General features: G+C 47.9%; 1 protein-coding gene across 3 annotated transcripts in view; it reads right to left on the bottom strand.

Annotated features, from left to right (window-relative positions):
* ccser1 (coiled-coil serine-rich protein 1) overlaps window positions 1-20,705 on the bottom strand; it is a 189,690-nt gene extending 168,985 nt beyond the window's left edge. Inside the window, exon 1 of one of the 3 annotated variants that reach the window (XM_015972794.3) lies at window positions 20,494-20,705. The gene's annotated coding sequence lies outside the window, so the exon portion shown is untranslated. The other 2 variants (XM_015972795.3, XM_070546128.1) reach the window with 2 other exon arrangements.
* Window positions 20,706-21,683: the final 978 nt, after the last annotated feature.

Here is a 21,683-nt window from a genome sequence, read left to right as displayed (position 1 = left end):
GGCATGTTGTGATCTGTGGGGAAAACCGGAGTACCCGGAGGAAACCCATGCCTGTATGGGTAGAACACGCAACTCCACGCAGAAAGGCCGCAGCAGAGTTTCGAACCTGCAACCTTCGTGCTGCGAGGCAACAGTGCTAACAAATGCGCCACCATGCAGCCGCTAATACCTCATTGGTTCTCTCTGCAAACTGTGACCAGACTTTACTTGACAATATGTTCTCTGTACGTTCCCATAAACTAACAAACGTAGGACCCGTACCTTAGAACACTGAGGAAGAAAAAACTGCTTTCTTTTTTTTATGGATGCATTAAAATTCAGTGCAGACTGATTGCAGCTGGCATTTCTTGCCAAATGAGCTGAAAAAATTCTTGCAACATCTCTACCCTGTTAGAGAATTCTGATGCAAATGGTTCTGTTACATTTAAAAGACTGATTTTAGCCGTTCAGTCATGGAAATGCACCCAAACACAAAACAGGGTTGTTTACTCAGTTGCAGCATGATTGCCGGTGTGAAGATTCTGGAGTGAAAACCTTTCAAAACAAAACTGCCTGAAAAAATACTGAATACGAAGCTGAATATTATTTCCTTCTCTCCATGTGATCAACCCTAGGGATGATGGGCATAATGAAGATGTCCAGCTGAGATGTACAGCAGATTTTAGAATAAAGGACAGGATCAAACTCAGGGCTAATGCTTTCATGAGGATGTAAAATCATAAAAAATTGGGGTTGAATTTTATTATTTTTTCATTCAATCAACAACTTCTGTAATACTCTGTAAGATCAATTAATCAATTTCCCTCTGGGATTAATAAAGTATTTTTGAATTGGATTGAATTTGAATTGAATTGAATTGAAGATGGCGCCTGTGCTTGGCTTAGCCACAGTTATCAGCCACTTTTTCAAACTTTTCTCCACTAAACTCCTCTTTTCCACCTTGCTCCTATCTGTGATCCTCTTCAGTAGTGTCCCTGCTACCATCTCCTATGATCGCCAGACTCTTTTGTCCTTCCGTTCTTTCACAATCGCCCAAGATGCTCCGAGGATGTACCTCCCTGTTTGTTTATCTGAGTGGCGCACTGGCCCGGAGGCAAACAACGATTCCAACCAGCGCACCTCCAGCGATGTTTATCCGGTCCCGGGAAAACGTCAGAGGAAAAGAGGTAAACGAGCAGGAATCCGCTTACAGCCAGGTTTTCGTAGAGCTCATTCTATTGAAACAGCTCTTCTTATGGGCCATTCCCATCTGTACCGGGTCGGCCCGGGCCGGATAGAGTAGGTTGTTTACATATCTGGGTGGCCTGGTATTTTTCCGGGCCAACCAAGGCTCATTCTCAGCCCTCTTCTCGAGGGGGTCTGCTTCAGGCCGACCAGGGCCAACACACCCACTGCTGACAGCAAATCCACACCTTCCATTAGAGCAAGCCTCTGATAGGTGGGTAGAATCAGCCCACATGGGCTTAAGACAAGGATGTGTGGAATCAACCGGGCCAGGCTGGGGCTGACTGGGGCTACCCGGCCCGGGCCGACCCGGTACAGATGGGAATGGCCCATTAGGGTCTCTAATGTCCTTCTGACTCACAGTGATGCAGGGGACTGTTCTGTTCTGGTCCTGCTGGACCTGACTGCAGCCTTTCACACTGTTGACCATCACCTGCTACTGGAGAGGCTGAGAGACTGTGTAGGCCTATCAGGAACTGCTCTGGAGTGAATCTCCTCATCTTTCTGAGCGTTCCTTTTCTGTGGCCGTCTCCAAGTTTAGGTCCGCCACCACCTCCCTTACCCATGGTGTCCCACAAGGTTCTGTGCTGGGGTCTCTGCTCTTCCCCCTCTATCTGCTTCCTCTTCAGCACATCCTGAGCTCCTTCAAATGAATCTCCTACCATCTTCATGCAGATGACATCCAACTGTACACCTCCTTTAAGCCCTATGAGATGTCTAAGCTGCAGCTGTTACACACCTGCTTAGACTCTATCAAAACCTGGATGGCTGGGAACTTTCTACAGCTGAATGAAGATAAGACTGAGATCCTCATCTGTGCCCCAGAAAAGCTGGTTCCCAAGGTCAGAGACTCTCTTGGTCAGCTTGCTTCTCACACCAAACCCTCCGTCAGGAATCTTGGTGTGACCTTTGACCCAGCTATCACTCTGGATTCTCATGTCAGTTCTCTTGTTCGCTCTTCCTTCTTAAATCTCAGGAACATTGCTAAGCTGAGTCCCATTCTGTCTCGCTCTGAACTTGAGACAGTTCTCCACACCTTCATCTCCTCACGCTTAGACTACTGTAACTCTCTTTTCACAAATCTGTGTAAAAACTCTCTGAACCGTCTACAGGTGGTTCAGAATGCCTGTGCTCGGCTTCTGACCAAGTCCTCCAAACACACCTACTTACCTACCTCACCCCGCTTCTCCTCCAGCTTCACTGGCTGCCAGTCAACTTCAGGGTTCATTTCAAGATCCTGGTTCTGGTCTATAGGGCCTTACATGGACAAGCACCATCTTACATTGGTGATCTTCTTAGTCCCTACACCCCCAGTAGGTCCCTGAGGTCCAGTGACCATAGCCTACTGGTTGTGCAGCGCACCAGGCTAAAGCCCCAAAGGTGACAGATCATAGCGGTTTGCTCATTGGTCCCTGCACAACCAAAGAAGAGCTAGATCTGCATTCTCGGCCCTTAGACAAGCCTGTAAGTACGTATTAGAATCAGTCAAAGGAGACACACTCAGGATCTCATGTCTGCTTTTGTGTATGATTCTGTGAACAACTTCAAGCCAGGGAGCTTAAGTGCGCACAACTGAAGCCAAACAGATCTGAGCTTCATCTTCAGCATTAAGGGCATTGTCCTGGTCTGTGTGATGAAAACGCTGAGTCAAAATGAAAAGATGTAGATGTACTGATTTGTCTACATTCCAACTCTTACCCATGGTCTTGAGATTTGGAAAGTGAGCAAAGAACAAGATCCCGGATACAGATACATGGTGAAATGAGCATCTTCGTAGGCTCAGACATAAGGAGCTCTCTCAGCCAGGGGGAGCTTAGAGTGGAGTTGAGGCTATCCATGGCTAAAGGAGACAACGGACTACAACGCTACCATGTTGCCTTTCTTTGAAGGTTTTCTGGGCATGTCCCTCTCAAAAGAGACAAAGAAATCTCTTCTCAATGGTCTGGAAAAAACCCTGGGATCCCACAGGAGGAACTGGAGAGCCATTATAGCCAAAATGATGTCTGTGCTTCCTTCCTGGACCCCATGTATGTTCAGTTTGGTTCATTTATTTATTTATAAAGCACATTCTTATCAGCAGACCAAGGTGCTGAACACGATCACAAAACACACAATAAGAACAAATATAGTGTAAGAACGATTAAAATATATTAAAAATTATGAAAACATTCAGAAAGTTTAATTAACAATCATGAAACAAGTAAAACTAGATAAAAAACTATGAAAAATGATAAAAGATCACGGCAGTGTTGTGATCCCTAATTCTGAAATGCCATCACATAAAATTTAGTCTCCAAGCAAGACTTAAAAACAAGAAGCAATGGCGCCTGCCTAACACTAAAAGGCTAGGAGCATTGGAGCCAGAATTAAGATCCCCCCTCGATCTGTATTTGGAGCAGGGGACCCCCAACAGCTCCCGCTCAGCCGAGCAAGAGACCAAGAGGGGACAAGTCTGTGCAGTAGTGCTGACAGAGGGAGTAGTGCCTTGAAGAACCCTGTACACAAGTAGGAGGATCTTACATTTGGCTCTGTACTGCACCGGGAGCCAGAGCAAGGCCTCCAGCACTGGAGTGATATGTCAGAAATCTCAGAGCCGTGTTCGGGAACACTGGAGCCTTGCAACCGCCCACTCACTCAGACTGGCATAGAAGACATTTCAGTAGTCCAGTCGGGATACGAAAAACACAAGAATAACAGACTCCGGGTGTTCCCTATACAACACGGACTTGGTCCTAGACAGGCGTTGCTGATTACAAAAGCAGGACCTGTTACCTCCACAATCAGACCATCGATAAGTGGTAGAAAATGGACCAAAGAACTGATATTTTCTAATATACAACTTTTATCCAGAACTTCAACAACCCCCCAAAAAGTGTTATTAGATTGTTTATTTGATTTACAATGAGGTCCAAAAGCCTGATGTACACAAAACACAAAGCTTATATTCTAAGCTCCTAAATCATATATTCTAATTTAATTTGACCGTGGTTTCTGCTGGTATGACTGAGTGGTTTAAGATGCTACATATTACACTGAACACAAATTTGACAACTGAATAATGTAGGGACTGGACAGACCCACAGGGAGAACACAAATCTAATAAAAGTAATGAGAGCACAACATGGAAAAGAAAAAAGAACCATCAGCTGCAGCTTTAGAGAGATAAACAACCTGTCGTTTATGGTGTCTGTCACCAAAAGATCTAAATCAATGCTTATTTTAACATACTGATGTTTCAAAATGGTTAGGCCTGTGTAAAGACTCCTGGCAAGTGTATTGTCTCACAGCCAATCAAAATTAAACAGTTCCCTGCAAGTTCCCTCGCACACATTAAAGAACATTAAAACCAGTATTTGTGTTCATGTTTTTGGGTCAAATAAGGCCTACAACATAGAAGTAGTTATTATAAAGAAGCTGTGTTCTGGTTGCAAGTGTTTTGGTTTTTTTTTCTGTGTAACAAGCTTACATTAGCACCTTTGATTGAAGAAACTAATTAGACTCAACTCTTGAACAGTAAATTTGATAACATTCTCAAAAAGACGCATATGTGATTTTTTTATGGAAAAAATGAGCCTCTTCACCAGCAAACAACAAAAGGCTGTTGGCATTTGACCAAAGGGGCACCCACCCTGTTTACTCCAAACAAAGCTGTCAAGGGTTCAGGGTGCACAATGGTCACGCAGATCTATAAGAGTGCATCAAAAATAGAACACCAATACCTCTGTAGTTTCCAGGCATGTCCAGACCATTGTGAACAAGTAGCAAAAAAGATCATCTGTAGAGATGCTTCAATCTGATCACTTAATCTGAACATCCCACTATTTTCTACACCAATTCCAGATCTTAATCGTCTGAACAAGAGCAGGATTAGCCGAGCATGAAGATACTGTCTCAGGAAGAAAAGATTAGGAGAAGGAAGCAAAAAACGTCAGGATTACGAGTCTTACTCATGGTATGCCAACAACTAGCCTCTGACAGGCTAACATCAAAGCAACTCTTCCGCTGCCTTCGTTCGCTCTTCTTTCTTGAGTAAAAGATTAAACACTGATGTATTATCTCCACTAATAACACAAGACTGAATGTGTTCCCCCATCTTACGGAGTTGCTAATGCTAATGGTTAAGCCTGATTTATACTTCTCCATCTGCGCTGATACATAGACACGCAACGCCATGATATGTCGATGCAAGGGCTCTTCAGAAGGAGACACGCACAGTTTTAACAGTTTGTTGAAAGTAACAGAGACTGCAAGCCTGTGATTGGTCAGGTCACCACTTGCTTCATCAACAACACAGCCATTCCAACTTCAAAAAAATAAAAGGAGTACCAAAGAAATCTAGTGGCAGACATGAAACAGATCAAAGAGCGTCTCACAGAAAGAGTCAGAAAACCTTAATTTTATACATCTTTGATTGAAGGAGCACAAAGATATGCAGCAAACCTTTTCATTTCATTTGTCCTTATTCACTTACAAAATTTTCAGAAAACGTGGGTTTAGAAGTGGCGACTGCATGAAGAGGTTGAGGAGAGCAACGGACAAATTTGTCCATGTTAAAAAGTCTCTGAACTACATAAACACAATATAAAACACCCCATAGTAAACACACTATTGTGGATCAGAGACCCCCAGAAAATCGCTACACCTGTGCTGGCACGGAATTGTTTTTGCAACACTCCTCAGACATTGGGGAAGTCTGAACAGAAAATGTCTCCATCAATGTGACTCTGCAATGAGCTGACGAAGGCGTATAAATCAGACTTTAGCTTCTGCTAGCCTAAACGTGCTCTGCTATCTGCTTCCCAGGGATCGGTTCCAAGCTATAAGGTGGGCGGGGCCATAAATGTTAACATTCCCTGTAACGTAGAAAACCATGGCTTTTTTTCCGTGTCCTGTCTGGCTGTGAAGCAAACAGAATTGATGTCTGAATGCTGGTGACAAGTCTTACAGATTTACTCTCAGGTGGAGCATCAAAGCTTCTGCTTTTGATGTCACGCCTGATACTTAAAACTTTATTGTTATTGTTTTTTTGAATGCTGGTAATTCCAACCAGACACTGAGACAGAGGTGAAAGAGAAAGGAAGAGACGGGGGGGGGGGGGGGGGGGGGGTCCAAAAAAATAAACAGTCAATGATTAACAAGAGTCTGCTTCTAGACCTTTAGAAAAGGGACACACATCAATACAACAGGAGCAAACTATCACTGCGTCAACCTGATGAAGAAATTAAAAATTAACATTGTTTTACTGAACAATCACACGATAATAAATCACGGTGCATTTACTGCCAACCACAGCCTTAAGACATGTGTTGAAAATGCCGAAGTCCATACTTATGAGAGCGCCATGTGAGCACCTGTGTGTGTACACGCGCTTGTGTCATCGTTCTCGGGTCTAGGTGAGTCCTCCTGCTTAATTAACAATCTTTGGGGTTCTGTGTTCCACAGGTGAGGAGCAGAGAGGTACCAGCTGTGCCGCGTTAAATCATTTGGAGCTCGGGTTTAAGAGGAGGATGGGGACACTACTCGAAGCCGGATGATTGCTCCAGTATTGGTAACGCCTGCCACTCGTACTTGTTTGACCTCGCATGTTTGGATTACTTGGATTTTTGACCTTGGACTGTTTATTTGATTACGGCTTCGAAATTGCTCCTGAAGCTTCGTTGGTTTGCCCTCCTCCTAGGATTATCACCCCAACCTTCACCAGATTCTGCTAAGAACCACGGATTCTCATTCACGTCTCATCCTCCTCCACCGCTCCTGCAGTTTTCCTCTCTGCTTCCTCACCTCCCATCCTGCTGGATTACTACACTCGTCTCCTTGGCCCGCTTGCCCCGCAGCTCGCTGAGCTAAGAACTCTGAACAATCGCCCTTGGCATCATTCACTGGATTTCAGTGCTACCTAAGTTCCCGTTTGTAAAAATAAAGACTTTAATTTCTTACCTCCTGACTCCTGAGCTGATTCTGCATGTCTTGGGTTAAACGCCTTCCACAAGCCATGACAGAATCATCCGGCCAGCAAGATAACCCAGCGGAATCAGCCCTAGCAGACCTGGCAAACCGGATGGCACAGCAGGAACAAACACTTCCTGTCCTGCTCGATCAGCTGGCAGTCGCTAATCAACGGTACCAGCAGTTGGAGGCTCTGGTTCAACAACTCCACGATCGCTTACCGGCTCCAGCAGCCCCTCCAGCTCCTGCCCAGGCTCCGTTAGCGGTCCCGGAACTAGCGCCACCGGCTCTGATTCAGCCCGGACCGGAAGTACCCGGACATCCGGAACTCACCCACTTCCGTCTAGCTTCGCCGCCATCTTGCCCAACGTTTTCCGGTGAATTCGAGGACGGATATGGATTTTTATTACAATGTCGCCTGGCTTTCGAGCGTTGTCCAAGCGCTTTTTCTTACGATTCTGCAAAGAACTCTTTTATTGTGGGACTGTTAAGAGGCAAGGCTCTTAGATGGGCAGAGGCAAAGAGTCGCAACCCTGAGTTTTTATCTGGTTCCTATGAGGAGTTTTTGGAAGAGTTTAAATTGACCTTTTGCAGCTCTGAAACAGTCACGGACATACGCAAGAAGTTGTTACGCCTCTCCCAGGGTCGGAGAACGGTAGCTGACATGGCACTGGAATTTAGGACTTTGGCTGCAATGACCACTTGGAACAACGAGGCCTTAAAAGCAGCTTTTATTGAGGCCCTCAATGACAAGGTCAAGAACCAGCTAGCTCTTTGTCCTGAGCCCCCCACCCTGGAGGGTCTCATTACACTCTCTATCTCGATCGACAAAAGACATAGAGAGTTCCACGGAACTCCTCCATTGACTCCGTCTTCCTCTTCAACACGCCGTCAACCCAGCTCAAGACCACCGTTCCAGGCAGAACCGGCGGAGGAGCCCATGCAACTGGGAAGGGCCCACCTTACCCAGGAGGAACGACACCACCGGCTGAGTAAGGGTCTCTGTTTGTACTGTGGACTGCCTGGGCATTTCGTCCAGACCTGCCCGGCTTTGTTAAAAGGAAGAGCCCACCAGTAGGTCCAGGAGTACTGGTGGGTAGCAGTTTTGGACATTCAACCTCCCGATTCACCCTCGCCTGCTCCGTGATGTGGAAGGGACAACACCACCAGGTCACTGCTCTGGTGGACTCCGGCTGTGAGCAGTCCCTTATCGACCCTCAATTAATCAGAGACTGGGATATCCCTAAAGTTCCTCTTCAGGAACCTATGACTGTTTCTTCTTTAGACGGGAGGTCGTTATCCACCATCTCACACAGGACTGCGCCGCTCCAGCTCCGGGCTTCAGGTAATCACATTGAGACAATTTCACTCTTTGTGTTTCCATCCCCTCAGAACCGGTTGGTGCTTGGACACTCATGGCTGGTGCAACACAACCCACACCTTGATTGGCAGGAGAACAGAATCGAGGCGTGGAGTCCGACGTGTCACCAAATGTGCCTCAACTCGGCCTCTCCGGTATCGAAGGGCTCCAACACGACGCCGGTTGAGCCTCCTGACCTCTCCCAAGTACCAGAAATCTACCACGACCTGCAACAGGTTTTTAGCAGGGACCGAGCAGCGACTCTGCCTCCGCACCGCCCTTTCGATTGTGGTATTGATTTGCTCCCTGGTGCCCCGCTGCCTTCCAGCCGCCTCTACAGCCTCTCCAAACCGGAAAGGGACAGCATGGAGAGCTACATATCTGAGGCCCTGGCCAACGGGACCATCAGGCCTTCAACATCTCCCCTGGGTGCTGGTTTCTTCTTCGTCGCTAAGAAGGACGGATCACTTCGTCCCTGTATCGATTATCGAAGTCTTAACCAGATCACCGTGAAAGATAAGTACCCTCTTCCACTGCTGTCCTCCACATTCGAGCCCGTCCAGGATGCTACCGTTTTTACTCGTCTGGACCTCCGAAACGCCTACCACCTGGTTCGGATCCGCCAGGGGGATGAATGGAAGACAGCCTTCAAGACACCGCTGGGGCATTTCGAATACTTGGTTATGCCTTTTGGACTCACCAACGCCCCGGCTGTTTTTCAGAGACTGGTCAACGCTGTGTTGGGTGATTATATCAATGACTTTGTGACTGTTTATCTGGATGATATTCTGATTTTTTCCAGTTCGATCGCCCAACACCAGAAGCATGTCAGGGCTGTGCTTCAACGTCTTCTAGAGAACAGACTCTACGTGAAAGCAGAAAAATGCGAGTTCCATGTCTCTGTGGTAAAGTTTTTAGGTTTTGTTCTGGAGAGCGGGCGGTTAAAGGCAGACCCCGAGAAGGTACAGGCAGTGGCAGACTGGCCTAAGCCCCCTACCAGGAAGCAGTTACAACGTTTTCTAGGGTTTGCCAATTTTTATCGGCGGTTTATCAGGAACTATAGCCAGACAGCCGCTCCTTTAACCTGTCTTACCTCTACCGGTAAAACCTTCTCCTGGTCCCCAGAAGCAGAAGTGGCTTTTAGGACCCTCAAGAAGAAGTTCACGGAGGCTCCTGTTCTCACCAGGCCGGATCCAAGCCAGCAGTTCACTGTTGAAGTGGACGCTTCTGACACTGGGGTTGGAGCCGTTTTGTCCCAGGTATCTCCCGTCGATCATAAACTCCATCCCTGTGCCTTCTTTTCTAGACGGTTGACGCCGACAGAGAGTCGGTACGACGTGGGGGATCGAGAGTTGTTGGCAGTGAAGTTGGCCCTCGAAGAATGGAGGCACTGGCTGGAGGGAGCAGAACACCCTTTCGTGATCTGGACCGACCACAAGAACTTGACCTACCTCAAGGAAGCTAAACAGCTTAACCCACGCCAATACCGTTGGTCACTTTTCTTTGCTCGATTTAACTTTGTCATTTCCTACCGGCCAGGGTCTAAGAACATCAAACCAGATGCCCTTTCCCGTCAGTACTCGTCTGAGGATGGCCCTGTTCCGAGCACTATCCTGCCTCCGTCCTGCGTGGTGGCGGGGCTCACATGGGAGATCAGAGACAGAGTTCTGGAAGCCCTCAGGGTTGATCCCGGTCCTGGTAATGGTCCTTCAAACAGACTTTTTGTTCCTCAGGTCATGCGAGGCAAGGTTATCCACTGGGCTCATACTGGAAAGTTCTCCATTCACCCTGGTGTCGGTCGGACTTTGGCCCTCATTAAGCGCTCCTTCTGGTGGCCGTCTATTTACAAGGACGTAAAGGAATACGTCTTGGCGTGCCATGTGTGTGCCCAACATAAAGGTACCAACCGCTCACCTGCTGGTCTACTCTGTCCTCTTCCTGTTCCGTCTCGTCCGTGGTCGCACATCTCCTTGGATTTTGTGTGTGGTTTGCCTGCCTCTCGTGGTTTCAATACCATATTGACTATCGTAGACAGGTTCTCCAAGGCTTGCCACCTGGTACCTCTGAAATCTCTCCCATCTTCAGCCACCACTGCCCAGCTCCTGATCAAACACGTGTTTCGTCTACATGGGAATCCTGAGGAGATCCTGTCTGACCGGGGCCCCCAGTTCGTTTCCAGAGTCTGGAAGGAATTTGCCAACGCCTTGGGTGCCCGTGTAGCATTAACCTCCGGATTTCACCCGCAGACCAACGGACAGTGCGAGCGCATGAATCAGGAGCTGGGAGCTATGCTGCGTTGTGTATGTGCTACCAACCCCACCTCTTGGAGCGACCACCTGGCCTGGATGGAGTATGCCCACAACAGCCATGTGTCAACAGCCACAGGTCAGTCTCCCTTCGAAGCTTCTCTTGGCTACCAACCCTCTCTGTTTCCCCTCCAGTCAGACTCCACCATCACTACTCCTCAGTTTCTCCGCCGGGCACGTCGAGCTTGGACGGCTACCAGAGCCGCACTTCTACGCACGGCTGAACGGAACCGGCAGTTGGCGGATCGTCATCGCCGCCCGGCACCAGCCTACGCTCCTGGACAGATGGTCTGGCTGTCCTCCAGGGATGTACCTCTTAAGGCCGCATCCAAGAAATTTGCTCCCAGGTTCCTAGGTCCTTTTAAGGTTGTGGCGGTTCCCAGCCCTGTGACCGTTCGTCTGGATCTTCCGCGATCTCTCCGGATTCATCCTGTTTTCCACGTGTCCTTGATCAAACCAGTGGCCACCAGCCCTCTCTGTCCGTCCCCGGACCCGCCTCCGCCTGCTCGGTACTACAAGGGTGGTCTGGTCTACCAGGTTCGGCGGATACTTGACTCTCGTCCTCGGGGTCGGGGAGTACAATACCTGGTGGACTGGGAGGGGTATGGCCCGGAGGAGCGTTCGTGGGTCCCCCGGGCGTTCATCGAGGACCCCTCCCTCATCTCTGACTTCGAGGCCTCAAGGACCACTGCTGGGGCGCCAGGGGGCGCCCGTTGAGGGGGGGGGTAATGTCATCGTTCTCGGGTCTAGGTGAGTCCTCCTGCTTAATTAACAATCTTTGGGGTTCTGTGTTCCACAGGTGAGGAGCAGAGAGGTACCAGCTGTGCCGCGTTAAATCATTTGGAGCTCGGGTTTAAGAGGAGGATGGGGACACTACTCGAAGCCGGATGATTGCTCCAGTATTGGTAACGCCTGCCACTCGTACTTGTTTGACCTCGCATGTTTGGATTACTTGGATTTTTGACCTTGGACTGTTTATTTGATTACGGCTTCGAAATTGCTCCTGAAGCTTCGTTGGTTTGCCCTCCTCCTAGGATTATCACCCCAACCTTCACCAGATTCTGCTAAGAACCACGGATTCTCATTCACGTCTCATCCTCCTCCACCGCTCCTGCAGTTTTCCTCTCTGCTTCCTCACCTCCCATCCTGCTGGATTACTACACTCGTCTCCTTGGCCCGCTTGCCCCGCAGCTCGCTGAGCTAAGAACTCTGAACAATCGCCCTTGGCATCATTCACTGGATTTCAGTGCTACCTAAGTTCCCGTTTGTAAAAATCTCGTCTCGTCTCGTCTCGTCTTCCTCCGCTTATCCGGGTCCGGGTCGCGGGGGCAGCATCCCAACTAGGGAGCTCCAGGCCGTCCTCTCCCCGGCCTTGTCCACCAGCTCCTCCGGCAGGACCCCAAGGCGTTCCCGGACCAGATTGGAGATGTAACTTCTCCAACGTGTCCTGGGTCGACCCGGGGGCCTTCTGCCGGCAGGACATGCCCGAAACACCTCCCCAGGGAGGCGTCCAGGAGGCATCCTGACCAGATGCCCAAACCACCTCAACTGGCTCCTTTCGATCCGGAGGAGCAGCGGTTCTACTCCGAGTCCTTCCCGAATGTCCGAGCTCCTCACCCTATCTCTAAGGCTGAGCCCGGCCACCCTACGGAGGAAACTCATTTCGGCCGCTTGTATCCGCGATCTCGTTCTTTCGGTCATTACCCAAAGCTCATGACCATAGGTGAGGATTGGGACATAGATCGACCGGTAAATCGAGAGCCTGGCTTTCTGGCTCAGCTCCCTCTTCCCCACGACAGATCGGCTCAGCGTCCGCATCACTGCAGACGCCGAACCAATCCGCCTGTCGATCTCCCGATCCCTCCTACCCTCACTCGTGAACAAGACCCCGAGATACTTAAACTCCTCCACTTGAGGTAGGACCTCTCCCCCGACCCGGAGGTGGCAAGCCACCCTTTTCCGGTCGAGAACCATGGTCTCAGATTTGGAGGTGCTGATCCTCATCCCAGCCGCTTCACATTCGGCCGCGAACCTACCCAGCAAGAGCTGAAGGTCAGAGCTGGATGAAGCTAGGAGGACCACATCATCCGCAAAAAGCAGAGACGAGATTCTCCTGCCACCAAACTCGACACACTCCACACCACGGCTGCGTCTAGAAATTCTGTCCATAAATGTGATGAACAGAACCGGTGACAAAGGGCAGCCCTGGCGGAGTCCAACCCTCACTGGGAACAGGTCCGACTTACTACCGGCTATGCGGACCAAACTCACGCTCCTCTGGTAAAGGGACTGAATGGCCCTTAACAGAAAGCCACCCACCCCATACTCCTGGAGCGTCCCCCACAGGGTGCCCCTGGGGACACGGTCATAAGCCTTCTCCAAATCCACAAAGCACATGTGGATTGGTTGGGCAAACTCCCATGCCCCCTCCATCACCCTTGCAAGGGTATAGAGCTGGTCCACAGTTCCACGGCCAGGACGAAAACCACATTGCTCCTCCTCTATCTGAGATTCAACTATCGATCGGACCCTCCTCTCCAGTACCTTGGAGTAGACCTTTCCAGGGAGGCTGAGGAGTGTGATCCCCCTATAGTTGGAACACACCCTCAGGTCACCCTTCTTAAAGATGGGGACCACCACCCCGGTCTGCCACTCCCTAGGAACTGCCCCCGATGACCACGCAATGTTGTAGAGACGTGTCAACCACAACAGCCCTACAACATCCATAGCCTTGAGATACCCAGGACGAACCTCATCCGCCCCCGGGGCTCCGCCGCTGTGTAGTTGTTTGACTACCTCAGCAACTTCTGCCCTCGAGATCGGACAGTCCATCCCCAGGCCTCCCAGCTCTGGTTCCTCCTCGGAATGCGCATTGGTGGGATTGAGGAGCTCCTCAAAGTATTCCTTCCACCGTCCGACTATAGCCTCAGTTGACGTCAGCAGCTCCCCATCCCCACTGTAAACAGTGTGAGCGAGTTGCTGCCTTCCTCTCCTGAGGCGCCGGACAGTTTGCCAGAACCTCTTTGGAGCCGATCGATAGTCTTTCTCCATGGCCTCACCAAACTCCTCCCACGCCCGAGATTTTGCCTCGGCAACTGCCACTGCTGCACCCCGCTTGGCTATCCGGTACCTGTCTGCTGCCTCCGGAGACCCACAGACCAGCCACGCCCTGTAGGCCTCCTTCTTCAGCCTGACGGCTCCCCGAACCTCTGGTGTCCACCAGCGGGTACGGGGGTTGCCACCACGACTGGCACCGGCCACCTTACGACCACAGCTAGCAACAGCCGCCTCGACAATCGCAGAGTGGAACAAGGCCCACTCGGACTCAATGTCCCCCACTGCTCTCGGGACGTGGTCAAAGCTCTGCCGGAGGTGGGAGTTGAAGACCGTCTTGACAGGTTCTTCTGCCAGGCGTTCCCAGCAGACCCTCACTATGCGTTTGGGTCTGCCAGGTCTACGCGGCATGTTCCCTTGCCATCTGATCCAACTCACCACCAGGTGGTGATCAGTTGACAGCTCCGCCCCTCTCTTCACTCGGGTGTCCAAAACATACCGTCGCAGGTCAGATGATACGACTACAAAATCTATCATCGACCTGTGACCTAGGCTGCCCTGGTACCAAGTGTACCGGTGGGCATCCTTATGTTCGAACATGGTGTTCGTTATGGCCAAACTGCGGCTTGCACAGAAGTCCAATAACAAAACACCGCTCGAGTTCTGATCAGGTGGGCCGTTCCTCCCAATCACACCCCTCCAGGTCAAGCTGTCATTGCCCACGTGAGCATTGAAGTCCCCCAGCAGGACAATGGAGTCCCCTGATGGAGCTCTATCTAGCACTCGTCCCAGGGACTCCAAAAAGGGTGGGTACTCTGAACTGATATTTGGCCCATACGCACAAACAACAGTCAGGACCCGTTCCCCGACCCGAAGGCGCAAGGAAGCTACCCTCTTGTCCCCCGGGGTAAACCCCAACACACAGGCAGAGAGTCTCGGGGCTAACAAAAAGCCAACCCCAGCCCTCCGCCTCTCACCCGGAGCAACTCCAGCAAAGTAGAGTGTCCAACCCCTCTCCAGGTCTCGGGTTCCAGAGCCAATGCAATGTGTCGAGGTGAGTCCGACTATATCTAGCCGGTACCGCTCAACCTCTGCCACAAGCTCCGGCTCCTTCCCCGCCAGCGAGGTGACGTTCCATGTCCCAAAAACTAGTTTCCTTGTCCGGGGATTGGACCGCCAAGGCTCCCGCCTTGGTCTGCCACCCGATTCACATTGCACCGGACCCTTCATGTTCCTCCTGCGGGTGGTGGGTCCACAGTTGGACGAGCCCATGTATCCGGTTCGGGCTGGGCCCGGCCGGGCCCCATGGGCGAAAGCCCGGCCACCAGGCGCTCGCTCACGGGCCCCAACCCCAGGCCTGGCTCCAGGGTGGGACCCCGGTAACCCTCCGGGCCGGGTACTCCGACTCTTCGTTTTCACCGCCATGAAAGATCCTTCGAACCGTTCTTTGTCTCACCCTTCACCTAAGACCAATTTGTCATGGGAGACCCTACCAGGGGCACTAAGTGCCCCAGACAACATAGCTCCTAGGATCATTAGGGCACTCAAACTCCTCCACCACGATAAGGTGACGGTTCAAGGAGGAGTTTGGCCGCTGTGCTGCTGTTGTGAAAAGTGGAGGACGCGGACAGGTCTTCGGTTTGAAGACAAACTGCTGTCCTGAGGAGCGGCAGCTGGTGCTTTGGGAAGTCAGGCTGTGAGGCATCATGGGAAACACCAGTGACAGAGTATCTGCTGATCGCCATGGGGCGAAGGCCCAACGCTCCGACAGCAGTGGGAGTCACAAGGACCAAGAGACCAGCAGCAAGTTGGTGGACAGCACAGATGACCCTAACATCTTCAATACCCATGGACCTGAGTCAAAGACATCAGGAGAAAAAGTTTGTAAAAATAAAGACTTTAATTTCTTACCTCCTGACTCCTGAGCTGATTCTGCATGTCTTGGGTTAAACGCCTTCCACAAGCCATGACAGCTTGTATATGTAAGGTTTTTCTATAGGAGCGTCCAATAGAGAGTGTGAGGGGCCACAGATCTGCCCCGCAAAGATGCATAGGAGATGGAGGGAGCTCCAAGTCCCAGAGATCCTGGAGCTGTACCAGAGCACAGGGACCCCAGAGAGACTATAATCAGAACAGCCCCAGACCCTTCTCGAGAAGCGCAGAGGATTGCCCTGGGGGGTCACAACCAGCAGCCGGGAGATATCAGCGGCAAGCCTACAGGCCCGCCCGCAGCCTCCCACCCCTAAGCTAGCTGAGCCCGGAACCCAGCGACTCGGGACCCAGGGGCCACCAGCCCCGCTGGGGACCCAACAGAGCCCAGGGACTCAGATCCCACCAGGCAGTCACCAGGATTGATCAGGCAGACTCCAAAAATCTTAAACCCCCTGACCCGGGAGCCGCAAACACTCAGGCAACCAAGGCACCACACTCCACGCCAAATGTGGCAGGGGGAGAGTAGGCGAAGATGCGTAGCAGCACAAGACCTGACATATACAGCCATACACAGACACAGTCACGCACTCCCTCCCTCACGTTCCCACATACACATACAACCTAAGACTTACAGAAATGAATGCTAGACACCCACTCACGCTCCCCATAAACACCCTATTCACTCTGGTCCCGGTACTGATGCACAACGGAAACAACCATCAACCGGTTCCCAGAGTTTGCCCCTTTCTGCTGGGGGTGATGATGAGCAAACTCATTTTATGGGGGAAACCCTGGAGTGACTATTCGGATTTCAAAACAAACAAGTATTACATGGCTTCTCAGTGAACTAGACCTTTAAACATGTTGGTGAACACAAAAGGTCATATTTAAAATGAACAACCACAATGCCACATTCACAAACAGTCCTACTGTACTTGTGACTGTTAGTGGTGATCGCCACTGTTAGTCACAAACAAGCTCAAAGAGATGAATGAAACCTACACAACAGATGCACTTATTACTTATCAGTACAGTGCACTGTTGCACATTACATTATCATGAAATCAAACAATGCGAATTTCAAATAAAAAAAAGTCTAACACAAATACCTGCAACCATGTTCAAGGAAGGGAAAGAAAGCCCCGTAAACACACAGAACACTTCTAATGACAAAACTCGCCCCGATGTCGTGGATTCTCGCACGACTGGAAAATCGGCTCAAAACAGTGAAAAAGTCGCACAGAGTACGCCCGGCTTTATAGAGCCAGGATGAGCAACACCTCCTGTACCAGCCAAACGGCCCTCTTCTGAGATCTCCTCCAACACAGCAGCAGGTGCGTCACAACCACACGCCCCTTTGACCAGGTCATGACACTCCGACCCAGCTCATTAAAAGCTTAATGTCCTTAAAACCGTCATTCAGGAGTTAAAATAGACTGACTTGTTTATCTTATCAATAATAAGGGAAAAAAGGCTCAGATTGTGAATATTTAAGGTTTTAAATACCATGCAGGTTACAGACTACAGAGGTCATGTATGACTGAAGCAGCCATGTCAGTCGTGTAAAGTAAAACTAAAATGACACACTGGTGCATTTTCTGACTTCCCTTCTGTTCAGTCACATAAATTAAGTGAAACAACCTGTGTAGGAGAAGCAAAACTTCACAATATATCGGTTCCTGTTCCCTTTGTTGATAAGAACTGTTCTACTGTGCATCTGTTAATCATTTGTGTGCCTCCCATTTCAACACTAATGTACAGTTTTGCTGAAATGTTTAAGGCCATTCTGTTCTGCACACTTAACAGCAGGTTTCTAGACTTCTACATCGGTTTATGTGTTTTCTCATCAGCAGATTTTGCAACCTGAGCTCAATTGAGACCATTATTGTCTCACTCTGTAGTTTAAGTGCTAAATCTCAGAATCAATGCAAACACACTGATTCAGGATTGGCAGGCAGTTTGAAAGAATAACCACACAAGGTGTGTGTGTTGGTGTAAATACCTGGGTGTTTCCAATAAAACGGGTTCCTAATGGGATCAGTGACCACATAGTTCAAACCCAAGGTGTAATCTTCTCTTACACTGCTCTGCTGACTGAACAATGAACATTATGTAATGCAAACGAAAGTTGACCCCATATTTGGAACCTAATGCCTCTAAATCAAGGCAAAACAAATGATAACATGAAGGTGATGAGATAATAAACAAAGGGAAGTTGTTATTATTATCATTTTTGTTATTATATTTAGAAAAAGTCAATGTGTCTTTTAGGTTCTTGTAGTTAAATGTGAAGACAGTTTGTGGTTTCAGTGGCAGCTCAGAGCCAGAACCCCACCTAGCACCAGTTATTTGTGTCTCAACAGCTTTTCTAAAACTCTGGCTCCAGCCCAGAGAAACTAAATAACGGTGCTATGATAGTGTGACCTTGATTCAGCATGTGGCATCTGCTTCTACAGCACCTGTGTCTCTTAATGCAAAGAGAGATATGACAAAACTCCGATCATGAGGCAACCCGCTCTACCACCTGAACTACTGCTGCCCCAAATGTTTAACACTGTGGTTTCTGTGAATTATCTGGGAGCCATATGCAGTCATCAAAAGAGCCGCATACGGTAGGTTCCCTACCCTTGACTCAGATGATTTTTACTATCTTTTATATATTGCCATTGCCATCGGGCAATACTCCACTTTAGTAGAGACGATTTAAAGTCAGGCACTTCGGCAGGCAGCCCAGAGCAGCTGCTGAATTTGATTTAAATATATATTTACTTTCCTGAAAAACACCTGCTTAATAAATTTTGGAAAATTATTTTCAGCTGACATTTCTTTATATTTATCCATTTAATTTTTAATACTTGATCAGCTTACTGATTTGTTTCAGTACGTTTGGTTAAATGTTTGACTAAGCAGTGCACAAAATTCAGATTTATCCAACAGTTGGATAACTTTAGGTTCAAAATTTGATCCACTGTTATTATTAGTATGCAATAAGGTGGAAAATGTTTACATATCTGCAATGAAAATCGCCTCCCAAAAAATCGACATCACATATCGGCCATCGGATGACAATGACCTCTACAAATTGGAATCTGTATTAGCATTAGAAAAACCCATATCAGTCAGTTTCTAATTAGCGGTCATAAATGATGAGTTCAATGACCCCAAAACACTCAGATTTTGGAGTTTTATCAATTAAACTGATCATCAAGCAAGTTATTTTTGTGCATCTCTAGTTTAAATATGAAACATTGTGATGGATAAATAATAGGGATGGCCAATATATTGCCATCAATATTGGTATCGGCCGATGTTAGTCATTTTTTGACACATCGGTATCGGTCCGATTACAAAAAACGGGCCGATACTATCAACCAATGTTTTTTCCATCTTGTCACCATTTTTTTGCCTGTTTCAGAGGGTGAGGGGGGTGACATGTATTTGTTTAGTCATGTCACAGTGATTGTAAAGCGTAAATGTGTGTGGTGTGTGTACATAATAATGTAAATTCAGCTTTAATCATTTTTATTCTATACAAAATCTGCTGATTTTAGATGCATTAACGTCAGTATATCGGTATCTGCAAATATCTGTTATCGGCCATAACAGTGATCTTAATATTGGATATCGATATTGGCCCAAAATTTTCATATCGGTGCATCACTAATAAATAATATAAATTGTTTAGATGGAAAAACAAATATATGGTTTTTCTAAGAAAAAACATTCACAAATGAACACATGGTACTGAGCAAATAAACATTGCACAGAAAAACAAACAAAAAGATTAACTATAAAAACCAATTAGTCGAGACACAGGTTCACACAAATTCATTTAGAGGATAATTGAGTTGTTTACACGATAATGCAGTGGAGAGTTGTTAAAACTATAATTAATCACCTGGGGAAACAGGTAACTGATTAAAAATAAACACAAATAGACGTGAATCTGATAGGTTATGTTGTTAATGGGGGAAAAAACTAAGCTATTATTAATCAATACATTTCTCAAAGAATATGTTAGTAAATATGGTCCAAAACAGCGATTTAAGTTATTATAACATCTTATGGAGTAAAAGAAAAGAAAAGTGTTTTTAATAAAGGTTTTAGGTTATTTTTGAGATGTATTATTGATGTTTTTAGTGGGATTCACCAGATGCTTAATAAATGAGTATCAAGCAACACGAACAGGAACAACTTTAACGTAAGAAGTTATTGAGTCTGAATAATAAACACGCATCAGTCAGGGTTTATAATCGGGGCCTTGACGTGATTTTGTTGTGTTCTTACAACATAAGATTTCTGACAGTGTGTTGGTTCGTTGTTGTTATCCCAGCTAAATCAGCCACATTAAACCGTTTGAATCAGGTCTAATGTCTTTAACCTGCAGCCCCCCAAAGGGGGACGCCACAACTGTCAAACGGGAAACGTCAACAACGCTTTGAAGCTTTGCAGCCAGCCGACCTTAAATCCTGACTTAGCTAGCTCCGGTGTTCGTTCACTGGCATTCTGGAGCTAATGTTCTCTGAAATGTTGTGTCATTAAAACGACTCGGTGCTGCAAAGCCCCGCGTTGTCCGGGACGGAAAACGGGCACCATGAGCTGACTGAGGCGGTCCAGCTTTCAGCTAGCAGCGCAGGTACAGTGGACAAACAAAAACACGGACGTTATTACCTTCAGCGGGTCTCCCCGAGGCCCTTCAGAGGACAACCGTCGGGAGAGAGGTTCACCTGGGGCTTTTGTGTGTTCCAGTTAACACGGAGGCGTCTAATGTCGCACAGTGGCGGTTTAATTGACGAAATGTAGCACCTTGTGAGGCGCTGACGCCGTTATTACACCTCAGTGACGTGGAGTGTCCTACCTCCTTCCGTATTGCAGCCAGCGACGCTGGATGTATGGCAGGCCGTTGTGGTATAAAATCACTCTGCACTTGTGTGTAATTACGCTTCTGTGAATCAGTAATAGCTTTTCTCAGTCACGCAACCTGCATAGAATATATTCCACGTGCTCATCTCAACCTAGGAAAAATAAAAATTAATATTTCAGACTCCATGAAGAGCTTTTAAAATCCTAATTCCAGAAGTTACATTACCTAATTCCAGAAGTTACATTATAATATTCTAAAGTTCAAATTTTTACTAGAAGAATCAGAATATTTTTATTTATATGCATATCTAAAAAGATTACTTTTAACAAGAGGGTTCAACTGCGGAAATGTTGATTTCTAATTTGTTTCATTATCTTTTTGTCAGTATGTTATGGGTCAAGCCGGGTCATGAGGTTATGAAACCCATCTTCACAGTTCTGGTTTGGGCTTCATAACCCCATGACCCTGACACATAAGAGACTGACAAAAGATTAAGCTTCTCCGATGGTGAGACCCCAAGGCTTTCTCAGGTCGGCCTGTATGAACCCTCCAGCGTGTCCTGGGTCAACCAGAGGACCTTCTGCTGGCTGAAACACGTCCTCTGTGTGGTGTCCAGAGAAGGATAAACATACAAATGGCCCAAAAACCTCAGCTTGCTCCATTGAAATAAAAGAGCTAGCGGTTCTATTTGAATATCCTGGAAGTCTAAGCTCTTTGTGGAATATATGATGTTATTTGTTTGGGTAAGATTAGATAAAAAATGTTGACTCTGCCTGGGGAACAAATCATGTTGCATATCTGCAGGGCCGTTTCTAGCATTGTGGGGGCCCTATGCAGGATAATGTTCTGGGCCCCCCTATTTTGACAAACTGCAATTGATGATCTATAAACACACCATGAATTGTCACAAATTGCAAGCAAAACGTGGTACAGTATTAAAATTAAATACCTAAGAAATATAACTAACTAATAAAAACTAGAAAGCAGTCAGAGTGCA

Source organism: Nothobranchius furzeri, chromosome 17, assembly GCF_043380555.1.
Source record: "Nothobranchius furzeri strain GRZ-AD chromosome 17, NfurGRZ-RIMD1, whole genome shotgun sequence".
Classification (NCBI taxonomy): Eukaryota; Metazoa; Chordata; class Actinopteri; order Cyprinodontiformes; family Nothobranchiidae; genus Nothobranchius; species Nothobranchius furzeri.
The sequence above is the reverse complement of the archived record's forward strand: the minus strand, read 5'-3'. Positions and strand labels throughout refer to the sequence as shown.